Consider the following 10748-nt stretch of genomic DNA (forward strand, 5'->3'; position numbering starts at 1 on the left):
GTTTTCCCTAGTAGTGCCCTGACCTGGCGGTTTACAAGCAACCCGCCTGAACATTATGACTCATTGGTGACCCGGCGGGCGGGTCAGACGGATGACAAGGCCCAAGGCCCAGAAGGCCGGTTCATGTTAATGGTGGGCCGGTTTACGAGGAAAGGAATAAGGGATATTCCCTTATATAGGAAGCAAGACTAGGACTCCACTTGTAGTAGACTAGTCCTAATCCTAATAGGACTCTACATGTAACCCGCCCCTTCAATATATATAAGGAGGGGCAGGGCTCTCCAAAGAGGGACAAGCATGAAGAAACAATCGCTAGGGCTAGACACAAAAGGGGGAGCCTGCTTATGCGGCGACTCTCTGATGATCATAATGAGATCTAGCCACAAACATCATGTAGGGATATTACCAGACAATGTTTTCCGGGCCCGAAGCTGTCTAAATCCTTGTCTTGTGTTGCGTCTCTCGATTCCGCTCAACCCCTCTCAAGCTACTACAAAGATGCCTTGGCCTCACGACTAAGTCCTCACACCAGGACATCTGCCATGACAATTCCACGACATAATGCACCTACAACACTTCTATAGTTTGTTGCATCCTCAGATCCAAGAGCCTCTCCACTATCAATGGTGTGTTTTTCTGATGTTGAAATAGGTGTACGTACTGCTACCTCTTGAGCATGCGTTGGTTTTCCCTTGAATAGGAAAGGGTGATGCAGCAAAAAAGGTAAGTATTTCCCTCAGATTTTGAGAACCAAGGTATCAATCCAGTAGGGGACCACGGGCGAGTCACCTCGAACCTACACAAACAAATAAGAACCTCGCAACCAACGCAATAAAGGGGTTGTCAATCCCTTCACGGCCACTTGCAAGAGTGAGATCTGATAGAGATAATAATAATAATAAGATAAATATTTTTGGTATTTTTTATGATATAAATTGAAAGTAAAGATTGCAAAATAAAATAGATTGGAAACTTGTATGATGGAAAATAGACCCGAGGGCCATAGGTTTCACTAGTGGCTTCTCTCAAGATAGCATAAGTATTACGGTGGGTAAACAAATTACTGTTGAGCAATTGATAGAATTGAGCATGGTTATGAGAATATCTAGGTATGATCATGTATATAGGCATCCCGTCCGTGACAAGTAGACCGACTTCTGCCTGCATCTACTACTATTACTCCACACATCGACCGCTATCCAGCATGCATCTAGAGTATTAAGTTCATAAGAACGGAGTAACGCTTTAAACAAGATGACATGATGTAGAGGGATAAACTCATGCAATATAATATAAACCCCATCTTTTTATCCTTGATGGCAACAATACAATATGTGCCTTACTGCCCCTACTGTCACTGGGAAAGGACACCGCAAGATTGAATCCAAAGCTAAGAACTTCTCCCATTGCAAGAAAGATCAATCTAGTAGGCCAAATCAAACTGATAATTCGAAGAGACTTGCAAAGATAACCAAACATACATAAAAGAACTGAGAGAAGATTCAAATATTGTTCATAGATAATCTTGATCATAAACCCACAATTCATCGGATCTCGACAAACACACCGCAAAAGAAGATTGCATCGAATAGATCTCCAAGAGAATCGAGGAGAACTTTGTATTGAGATCCAAAGAGAGAGAAGAAGCCATCTAGCTAATAACTATGAACCCGAAGGTCGGAGGTAAACTACTCACACATCATCTGAGAGGCTATGGTGTTGATGTAGAAGCCCTCCGTGATCAATGCCCCCTCCGGCGGAGCGCCGAAAAGGCCCCAAGATGGGATCTCACGGGTATAGAAGGTTGCGGCGGTGGAATTAGGTTTTCATGGTGTTCTCTGATGTTTTCAGGGTACGTAGGTATATATAGGAGGAAGAAGTAGGTCGGTGGAGCCACGAGGGGCCCACGAGGGTGGAGGGCGCGCCCAGGGGGGTAGGCGTGCCCCCTGCCTCGTGGCTTCCTCGTTAGTTGCTTGTCGTCCACTCCAAGTCCTCTGGATCACGTTTGTTCCAAAAATCACGCTTCCGAAGGTTTCATTCCGTTTGGACTCCGTTTGATATTCTTTTTTTGCGAAACACTGAAATAGGCAAAAAATAACAATTTAGCATGGGCCTCAGGTTAATAGGTTAGTCCCAAAAATAATATAAAAGTGTATAAATAAGTCCATTAAACATCCAAAATAGAATATATAATAGCATGGAACAATCAAAAATTATAAATACGTTGGAGACGTATCACGTACAGGCTTGCAATTTTCTAGACAATGTCATTGGCATATTTTTTCCTGTGACAGAAGTATACCATCTTTCACCTATTTAACTTCTATACCAAGAAAGTAATGTAGATCTCCCAAATCCTTAAGAGCAAACTCCATCTTTAAATCCTTAAGCAAACAAGTGGTAGCATCTAGACTTGAACTAGCAACAATTATATCATCAACATATACAAGAACAAATATAGTGACATTGCCCTTGTTGTAGAGAAATAATGAGGTATCAGCCTTTGATGGTGTAAACCCAAGTTGTTGTAATTGAGTGCTCAACCTTGAGTACTAGGCTCTTGGGGCCTGTTTCAGACCATATAAAGCTTTATCTAATTTGCAAATATAATGAGGTGTGCTAATATTCTCATAACCTTTTCTTCCAGAACACCATGAAGAAACGCGTTCTGAACATCTAGCTGTCATAGGCTCCACCCTCTGGAAACAACAATAGACAGTACAAGTCGAATAGTAGCTGCCTTAACAACCGGACTGAAGGTATCTTCATAATCAATACCAAACCTCTGTTTAAACCCTTTTGGAACTAATCTGGCTTTGTATCTGTCTATACTTCCATCAGACTTTCTTTTAATCTTACACACCCATTTGCAATCTATGACATTTTTGCCTCTTTCCGGTGGTACTAAATGCCATCTTTCATTTTTTTATGAGTGCCTCATATTCATTATCCATAGCTTCTTTCCAATCTTTACTAGCAACTCCATCATGCAAATGTGTTGGTTCTCCCATACTAGTAAGAAAAGCACGCTTAATTTTATCATACCTTATAGTGCCATCTGTATACTCCTTTGCTTTGAGAATACCAGATTGGGATCGAGTATGGCGACGTGGAAGTTCTTGTGCAGGAGCTGGTACACAAACCTATGTAGTTGTAGGCGCAGAAGATCCTGGTGTAACTGGTTCTGCAGCAGAATCTGTGGCCAAAGAAGATCCCGCCATACCTTGCACATCAACCATGATCCGATGCACCTGAGATCCGCCTCGGATCCGTTGATCCATCGAGAGAACGTGACGCGACACCTACGCTAGACCCCGCGCCAGGCCCCAGCTCGTGGCTCGGTCGGCTGCTGGCCCGTCTCGCGCGGCTGGAGCACCCGATGATTGGCGCGGGCTCACGCTGATTGCGCTGGCAGGCCCCATACGACTGGGGTTGTCGGCCACCGCTGCGCCGGATGCATGCAACACGCTGGGATCCTCCTCGGATCACGTGACTGCCTCGTCTGCGCAGCAAAATCTTCGTCGGATCTAGCATCGAAGCTGACGCTTGGATCAGCCTAGGGTCTCGTGCAGGTTTCATCTGTATTCCCTTGCATAAAATGATGTCCAGGAACTGCACACTTATCATCAAAATTAAAATTTTCTTTGGAACTAGTCAAATGATCAGCACTATTTAACTCACCCCCGTCATCTGAACTAGGGATATAATCAGGAAGAAGGCAATTTTTGCATGAAGTAAAGCTCCGACATTTTGATGAAGTTTTGCAGAAGGGAATACTGTTTCATCAAAAACAACACCTCGAGAAATATATATGCGACCAGTAGAAATCTCAAGACACTTGTACCCTTTATGAAGATTACTGTGGCCAAGGAAAACACATTGACTAGAACAAAACACAAGCTTATGACGATTATATGGACGAAGATTGGGGTAACAAGCACATCCAAGGATTCTTAGAGAATTGTAATTGGGTTTATGATGAAACAATTTTTCCAAGGGACTAATATTGCCAATAATTTTGGTAGGGAGACGATTGATAAGATAGGTTGCAGCAATAAAGGCTTCATCCCAATATTTTAGAGGCATTGATGCATGAGCTAGAAGAGATAGGCCTAGTACAACAATATGACGATGTTTACGCTCAGCGGAACCATTCTGTTGATGGCATGAGGACAGGAGACATGATGAGCAGTACCAATATTGTGAAAGAAAGAGTTGAGTTTCTCATACTCCCCTCCCCAGTCACTCTAGACTGCAATAATTTTTCTGTCAAATTGACGTTCAACAAAATTTTGGAATTCTAGAAAGATAGAAAGAACTTCAAATTTAAACTTAAGCAAATATATCCAAGCAAACTTGCTAAAGTCATCAATAAAACTGACATAATATTTTTTCTCCCAAAAGAATCTCTTGCATGACCCCATACATCACTAAAAATAAGTTCCAACGGAGCATGAGACACACTATTTGATCTAGGATAAGGGAGTTGGTGACTCTTTGCACATTGACAAGCATCACACAGACTCAATGTTTGAACTAGACGACAATGGAAGATTGTCTTTATTTATAACTTGCTTAACTATGACCGAAGAAGGATGTCCTAATCTTTGATGCCATCTTGCCAAGGAGGGCTTGACGATGGAGTAAACTTGACGACTACGCTTTCGACTAAATGCTCTGGATGTGATGGGGTACAAGCCTCCAATGCATCTACCGTGTTGAAGGAGCTCCCTCGTTGCCCGATCCTTTATGAAAAATACGTGGGATGAGTTTCAAAGAAGACATTATTATCAGCAGTCAAATGAGACATAGATGCTAGTTCTTGTTGGCTTGTAGAACATGAAGGACATATTTTAGAATGAGATCACGTTTAAGATTAGGGGAATTAATAGATGCTTGACCAATATGACAAATATCCATACCTCCACCGCTTGCAGTGTGAATCTGATCATTGCCGTAGTACTTCTCCCTCATGACAAGTTTCTCAAGTTCATTGGTGACGTAATCAGTGGCTCCTAAGTCGGCATACCAGATGGTACCATCTCCTCCTTGCTCCCGGATCACAGCTGCAACAAGACGAGCGTCGGGAACGTAGTCCTCATCATAACGGTGCCAACAATCCATGACCTCATGGCCTGCCTTTTTGCAGAGTTGACACCAAACACGTCCTTGGGAGGAGGATCCAGAGGAAGCGTGGTTGTTGCTGTAGCCACCCCCTCCAGATCGCGAGGAGGTGGAAGTGTTGTTGTAGCCGCCTCCGCTTGGACGTGCACCTAGGCTGTTGCCATGACCGCGCCCGCCGCCGCCGCTGTTTCCGCGGCCGTGCCCACGAGCAGATCCGCGATCTCGTGAGGCGGCGTTAGCTGAAGGCTGCCGCATGTTTCTTTTGTGAAGAAGATTGAGACGCGCACCAAAGCTTAACAGTTGTGTGTACAGCTCTTGGACGGTGACTGGCTCCACGCGCGCAGCAAGGGCCGACATTACCGGGTTGTAGTCGAGGTCAAGGCCGGCTAGAACCTGTGAGACAATTTCGTCGCTTTGCATCGCCGCTCCAGTGTATGCGATCTCATCTGACAGCGATGTGATCTTGGCTAGGAACTCTGACATAGTCAAGTTTCCTTTTTTTCAGATTGGTGAGCTCAACCCTTGTGTTTATGGCTTGAGCTTGGTTTTGGCAGCAAACATGGCATGGATCGCTGCCCATACCTCTGCCGGCGTCTGAAGGGTGACCACCTGCGCAAGGATCCCGCGAGACAAATAACCCATCAGAAAACCTTGGACTTGCTGCTGTTGTGCATACTAGAGGATGCGACCGAAGTTCGCAATATGCTCCTCTTTCCCATTATTGGTAATGGTGGGTGTCTCTGGCGACGCTTGGCTCTCCGGATCAAGGTGGTGGCCCATCTGCGCGCCCTTGATTTGGGGCAGCACAATGGCCTTCCACATGAGGTAGTTTTGCCTCGTGAGCTTCTCCTGGGGTGGGGGTCCAATGAACATGGGATATGGCGAGCTGGAGGAGGAAGGGGTTAAGGTGGAGGCTGATGCAACGGATGTGGTGAGGGCACTCATGGTGCTGGATTGGGTGGAGGTGGAGGTCATGGCGAAAGTGGTGATGGGGTTCGGAAGTTTACGATGGGGGGGAACTAGATGCAATCCTCTTTCGATCTCTGGGAAGAAGATGCTCTGATTACCATGTAAAATAGTTTGGAAAGCGTTGAACCCTTTTTCGGGCCGCAGTTTTATTTATACAAGTGATGACGTGGCTTACAAGAAGATCGATCAAGAGTTTGATCGAGAGTTATAGAGAAGGTCGGTAATGAGAGGAAGAAACAGAAGAAGAGATAGAATAGGTTTCCAGGAGTTTAAACCTCTAGTCCTATCCTATTACAATGTATTTCAACAGAGATGTCAGACCTCCCAAGCTGCCTCATGTCGTTCATGGCGAGCGACCTCGGAGTCGAGCAGGAGATGCTTGTGGCAACCTTCTAGGGCAAGAAGCAGAGCATGGCATTCCACTACTACCCACCGTGCCGCCACTCGGACAAGGTGATCGACATCACACCGCATCACAACGGCCTCGCCCTCACGCTGCTTCTACATGTCGACGACACCCTCGGCTTGCAGGAGACGGAAAATGGCACCTGGTACCCGCACTGGTAGAAAAAGGACAACAGGCCACGTGGTCGGTCCACCGTTAGTCCTGGTTGGTAACACCAGCTGGTACTAAAGGAAATTTTCTGATTTTTTTGAATTTTTTTTTGAATTTTTTTATTTTCAAATTTCTGAATTATTTTAACCTGTAATCTCTAATCACCCCTCATCACTACTCAATTTAATCTCTTATCACCCCTCATCATTCCAAATCATCTAACTTCCCGGATGGTCACCCATCCTCCCACTCTCCGAGCCTGAGCACGCTTAACTTTCGGATTCTATTCTCCCTCGTTTCCAAATCTGCACTCGTTGTTTTCCTCACAATAGTAAGATGTCAATCCTATTAACCCTCAGGAGTTTAGCTTGAGCATGAAGTCACACATTTCACTGTTTGAGTTTGAAACTATTGTTCTAAAAAACAATAATTTTTTAGTAACATTAATATTTCTTGAATAAGTAGTTTGACCATTGTTTGACCACAGTTTAACCATAGTTTGACCAGATTTGACCAAAATTCAAAAAAATTGAAATAATTATTTAATAACACTAATATTCTTGAATAATTATTTAGTAACACTAATACTTCTTGAATAAGTAGTTTGACCAGATTTAATGAAAATTTTAAAAAACTGAAATTTGAGCATAACTTTTTTTCCTTTTGGAATTTGAGGATTCTACAAATTTGCAAACAAGCCGTAGGCGGTCTCCATCGGATGTAACTTTTCGAGTAGATGATTTTTCATATAAAAAGCTTTTTAATCCGAGTTCGTATGCAAAAGTTATGCCCATTTTACAAATTCCAGAGAGATTTTGTAAACAAAGTCGAAATTCATATTTGTAAATTTTCCCAACAACTAGACCACATATCACATGGGAAACTTATTTTATTTTATTTTTTGACATTTCCATCATTTTCTTTTGTTTTTTCTAAAACTGAAAAGGCGGTCCGGGAGGGTTTGAAAATGGGACCTTTAGTACCGGTTCGTGCCCTGAACCGGTACTAATGCCTCAAAGCCCATTAGTCCCGGTTGGTGCCACCAACCGGGACTAATGGGCATCGCACCCTTTAGTCCCGGTTCGTGGCACGAACCGGGACTAAAGGGCCCAGGTAAACTGGGACTAATGCCTTAGCTGCACGAACCGGGATAAATGCACCCATTGGTCCCGGTTCTGAACTGAACCGGGACTAATGGGCTTACCCGGCCTGGACCAAAGCCCCCTTTTCTACTAGTGCCGGTGAAACTGCTGCCAGGCGCCTTGGTCATCAATGTTAGCGACATTCTCCAGATCCTCGCCAATGGCACGTACAAGAGCGTCGAGCAGGGTGCTTCCCGATGTCGAGAATGGTCAGGCCACCGTGGTGATGTTTCAGCATGCTTGTGTGGCCGGGATGGTGAAGCCGCTCCTGGAGGTAGGCGAGGCGGCGTACCAGGCGATCGAGAAGGTTGAGTACATCAAGGGGAACTTCAGGGCACTGGCCGAAGGGACATGGTTCGTGGATAGTCTCAAGATCCATCAGGGAACCTAATTACATAGATCCAGGATGGAATCTAAAGAACTACTTTCTTCATTGTATGTTTTGTATGTATGTATCCAACGGCAATAACAAACCTGGACCAAAAATAAATAAACTCCACTGGACTTTTTTTGACAAAGGGTGCTTTTTGTTGGAGTGAAATGCACCACTAGTCTTTGAGACTATGAACTCAAACTAATTGCACCTTCTAGGGTAACAACTCGAGAAGCAATCGGATTTAGTCCATAAACTCATTTATTTGATCTAATAAAGCCAAAACAGATCCAAGAGGAAAAACCAGCCACATGGCTGCTAGGTCATCGTTCCATAGTCTATTATGTAACTAACTACTTTTTACAGGGACCTATTTACAAATTGACCTATTTGTCTAGCAACCTCGCCCAGCTAATGGCCTATCTTTACCTACTAGTAATAAAGCAGCGCTTCTGTCGGTTCACCATCATGTAATTTTGCATAAAAGCCCATGTGATTTTTGTTATTCAACCCGCATGCCAGATTGCTTCTGCTCATATGCTGTCTTTGATTTTCTGGTACGTCCGTCGCTCAGATGGGTCTGGCTAGGCACGCCTAGGCCCTCTCCGCAAATTTCTAATTTACAAGTTATTATGCACAAATTTAAGATTCAAATTAATAGTCCCATCTCGGCACTTTACATCAAATGCTATCAACTTATATACGTTCCAAATTATAGGAACCAACAAGCCTACAAACAATTAAAGAGGAGAGGTGCATAAATCCAACAAAAAGCAGTATGGGGTGCCCAGCCTAATAGAAAGCTCGAGACAGTGCCGAGAGGATACAGCAAAAGATTCAAGATTGATAGCGCCTGAAGACCTTTTGTTGACACCAACAACGTGGGTAGCATGTAGAGCACAGAGATGGAAGCTCGCGCCGCACCAGCATCTTGCGCCACCAGTAGCCCCAGTGCCGCCAGGAGCCCCATACGTAACCGGCCGACGAACGCGAAGGAGCGGAGCCACGACGGCACAGGAGCGAGAGGCGCTCGGGCAGGAGGCTGCCAAGCCGCGCGGGAGGCGGCGCTCGCCGTTGAAAGCGGCGGCATCGGGTTAGACAGCCGACAGCGTTAGGGGATCGAGCATCAGGGAAAACGAATGAGAGGGTGAGGGAGAGGGGATCGCGTGGGGGTTGGGCGCTGCGCGTGCAAGCGTCTCTGGGTGGCCGCGAACGAGGGAGTCCGACCCCGGGCTTAGGCCGCCCTATGTTAGGTGGGCCGGCCCATGTGCTGCTGTTGTGCTCTCTCTCTTCTATTTTATTTCCATTTCCCATTTACAGAAATTAGAGAGAGGGTTGCCTAAAAATAGAAATTAGAGAGAGGGATAAGACAAGAAAAGAAATAGCTAGAGCTTTAAGAAAATGTTGAACCTTTTTACATGGAGTCTGGATTTATACTTAGCCCAAATAAAAAAGTTAAACACACTTAGAAAGAGTTGAATTCAGACTCATTTGAATTTCCAAAAATGTTGATATTTTTGGTGGAGCTCTGGTAAATGCAGAAATAATTAAGGGAAAGGTTTGGAGGTCTATATTCAAGTAGAAAAGGCATGAGATTTTAGAAAAGTTTTGAAAGGAATTTGCACTTAAATAAAAGCTATGTTCAAATGATTTTATGAAAATATTCATATTTAGCTGCTTTAGTCCCTATTTTTTTTTCTAAATGCATTTATTCATGTGAATGCCTGGGTAGCTTGCAGATATAATTATAAAAGGAGGAAATTTCTTCACCCATTCCATCATACATTTGCTCAGTAGAGAGTAGCTTGTAGTTGGCGGGCCTCATGTTGAGCTAGATGAGATTAGTTGTTTAAGTTTTAAGCGTCACTGGCCTGGTTCATTGAGATGTGTGTTGTGTGATATTTTTCCCGTTGCAACGAACGGACATGTTTACTAGTAAAATTAAATAGAAACTTGTTCTCAATGTGATTCGAACCGACAACATATAGGAGATTGCATCGTGTTTACATAGTACAGTAATTACGTTGACGTTAACCTTCTGATGCACGATAGCAGCTTTACTTTTTTGAAAATTGTGCTTTCAAAACAATTGATGTCAAAGACAGAAACGAGCTAACAGGACATGATAGGATTGTGAATATAAGAAAATCCATCAATCAACATCAGAAGGGAATTATGTGCCCTACTAGAATTTTTCTCTTTGCTGAATTCCCAAAAAAATCGGTAATTTAAACTCAGCAAAACGTACTCGGCTTACACCCTTCCCACAAAGTGAAATTCGCCGAGAACCGTCTGTTGGACACTCGGCAAAGCCTTTGGGATAGTCAGCAGACCGTCTTTTGCTGAGTGTAGCATTTAGCAAAGCCCTGTTTGCCGAGTTTTGCTGTTTTACCGAGTGTTTTGTCCATCGCACTCGGCAAACTACCTGTTTGCCTAGTTTCACTTTTTTTGCCAAGTATCTTTTTGTAGGAACTCGACAAAGACACTATTGACAGGTGCCCGACATAATGCACTCAGCAAAGAAGAAAATTTCAGTAGCGCTGATTGCATTGGATCTCCTGGTTCTACATACAAATTAGATTGT

At 44.0% G+C, this 10748-nt stretch overlaps 2 pseudogenes; one reads left to right on the plus strand and one right to left on the minus strand.

The window, feature by feature from the left end:
• Positions 1–5408: 5408 nt before the first annotated feature.
• Positions 5409–5545, minus strand: LOC123063879 (uncharacterized; annotated as a pseudogene).
• A 450-nt stretch (positions 5546–5995) lies between these two features.
• Positions 5996–8182, plus strand: LOC123057223 (protein SRG1-like; annotated as a pseudogene).
• Positions 8183–10748: the final 2566 nt, after the last annotated feature.

Source organism: Triticum aestivum, chromosome 3A (genome assembly GCF_018294505.1).
Source record: "Triticum aestivum cultivar Chinese Spring chromosome 3A, IWGSC CS RefSeq v2.1, whole genome shotgun sequence".
NCBI lineage: Eukaryota > Viridiplantae > Streptophyta > Magnoliopsida > Poales > Poaceae > Triticum > Triticum aestivum.